Source organism: Polistes canadensis, unplaced genomic scaffold (genome assembly GCF_001313835.1).
Source record: "Polistes canadensis isolate GaletaPanama2010 unplaced genomic scaffold, ASM131383v1 scaffold_118, whole genome shotgun sequence".
NCBI classification, from domain to species: domain Eukaryota; kingdom Metazoa; phylum Arthropoda; class Insecta; order Hymenoptera; family Vespidae; genus Polistes; species Polistes canadensis.
The window spans coordinates 286,342-288,829 of record NW_014569665.1 but is presented as its reverse complement, the minus strand read 5'-3'; the positions used below and the strand labels follow the sequence as shown (position 1 = coordinate 288,829).

General features: G+C 35.3%; 1 protein-coding gene across 6 annotated transcripts in view; it reads left to right on the top strand.

Moving 5' to 3' along the window:
• The window catches only part of LOC106787879 (CUGBP Elav-like family member 2), a 376,528-nt gene that overhangs the window by 149,042 nt on the left and 224,998 nt on the right, over positions 1 to 2,488 (top strand). The window lies entirely within an intron of this gene.

The following is a 2,488-nucleotide window of genomic DNA, read 5'->3' as shown; positions in this document are numbered from 1 at the left end:
TACGGGTTCTTAAAGCTCGAGGCTATAATACGTGTGTCGAGTTTAAGGACGAACATAACAACGTTAGAGTATCCATAGAATAATATGCTTCGACTATAACGACGTGAACACGGCGTGGGAGGAGGAGGTGGTGGGTGGTAGTTTTAACTATCCATAAAATCGTCGCTTTTCTCTTACCTTGTTCGATTTTATCCTCGTTTAGATCACGAATCTTATTCTTTGTGAACACACAGAGGGAGGAGAGTGGTACGTGGGGGCTGTTTTAGACGATCTTTTTTGAAAAAAAAAGAAACAAATTCTCTTATATTTATTTTTTCAATTAGAATTTTGTACAACTTAACATTTGATGGAGAGAGGAGGGGTGGGGAAAGAGAGGTAACATTTGTATAAATCGTTCAATAACTATGGACAATATTTTGTGTAAAAAATTTTTATACACAAATGCATTAAAGTATAGTAAAAATTAATTTGATAAAAATAGAAGCAAATAAAAATGCATTTATGATAATATAAAGCTTGTATGCGAGTTTACAGAAAGTACAAGAAGATTTCTAACTTCTTCTTCTTCTTCTTCTTTTTGTTTTCTTTTTTTTCTTACCATTCAATCCCCCAGTTTTTCCTTTTTACACATCTTTTCTATTTTTGTTCTCATCTTTTTTTTTCTTCCTTTCCTCTCTCTCTCTCTCTTTCTCTTTTTGTCGAACGTTTGCGTACGTCGAACGACGAGTTTTATTAAATTCCGATGGTGCCTCATGGAATGAGAGAAAAGGCTTTTGTATGTCCTGCGTTCCATTTGATTCCAAGGTTGGGAGACGTCATAAAAATGAAAGGACCCTCTCTCTCTCTCTCTCTCTCTCTCTCTCTCTCTCTTTATCTCTCTTTCTCAGTTACCAGAGAATTGCGTGCATACGAGCAAAGAAAATTAATTCAAATTGTATAGTACAGATGTAAGAATGAATGCTGCGAGAAATATTAAAAAAAACTGTAAGGAATGGTGGACGTCCAGCTGTGACAAGCAGAGAGTAAACAATACCTTTGTCATTTTTCATTTTTATCATTATATTATACCTTTTTATCCGTCCCTTTTCATTATCAATCATTCCTATTCCTCTATTCACGTTTTTTTTTTCATCATTTCACAAAACATTTATTTACTTATTATTACTAATATACATTTCTGTTAGATTAATTGTATTACGAATGAATAATAACTCGTTTACATTATTGTAAAAGTATTATTGATGGTTAATCAACATTTAGTTTAATTAATGATCCATAATTTTGTGACATAATAAAAAGTTGACGAAGAAGAAGAAGAAGAAGAAGAAGAAGAAAAACAACAACAAAAAATATAGTTAATACCATTTACAATTGGTAACGAAATTAAATAGACGTTCCTTTTATTCATTCTTTTTTCCCTCCTTTTTTCATTTTTCTTCCTTCAACCCCCAACCATCTTTTTTTCATTATACCTTTTTTTCCTCTTTCCCCCGTCTCATTCTCCTCGTTTCTATCTTTATATCTTTTATCACGGAAACAAACGGGATGTCATTCACCGAGGGAAATGACCACCGGGGCTTGCAATGGGAGCTTATATTTTTCTTCAGAAGGTAGCAAAGACGACCATATTCCAAGGGTGGTTAGACTTAAAAAGGGATGGGGAGAGGGAATGAGTATGTAAGGGGAAGTTTGTGAGAAAAAGAAAGGGGGTGGTGGGCTGGGTTGGTTGGATAGTAAGAGGACTGTCGGAAATAACGGAGAGAGAAATACCATAATCAAGAAGTAACTTGCTACACCTCGACTATACTTATTTTCTCTGGGTGTTGGGGGGGGGGGAAAGGGTGAAGGGGGTGGAAGAAGTAACGGTGCCACTTAGCCGGCTGACTTTAATGTTTACGCATAAGAACTTTGGGAAAAGGGCTCACAAGTTTTAAATGCTTCCTTCGTTAATGCCCCTTTACCCCCATTCTCAACCAGCATTCACCCCCCCGGCCCACTCCCCGCCCGCCTACCACTAACTAAAACGTTCATAACTTTTTTCTCGGTAGAACGAATCATGGTCAACCGCTGTGAGCTGTGTTGTGTTTCATTTATTTTTCTATTTCTTAATTTTCCATTAAATCTGTTAGAAAACCAACCGCGAGTAAAACCACTGAAAATATTTTTCTCATTTCTCGTGTAATAAATTGCAATAAGGTCGGGACTAAAAATAAAAATGTGGAATCATCTTATCTTAAGAGAAACGAATATGCGTCGTCTTAGAAAAAGGAAATGGTACACACACACAGACACACACACTGCTATTGGTGATGCTATTAATTCGAAAAGAATTTCTCTAATATTACTACCAACGCACGCGAGTTTTTTTTTCTGAAAGCATATAATTCTCGAATCTTTTTCATAACGAGAAACTAAATTTCGAGCCTAACTTCTTTCCGGATAGAAAAAAAAAGAAAAGAGAAAAATAATATATATAAATAAAGAAGTA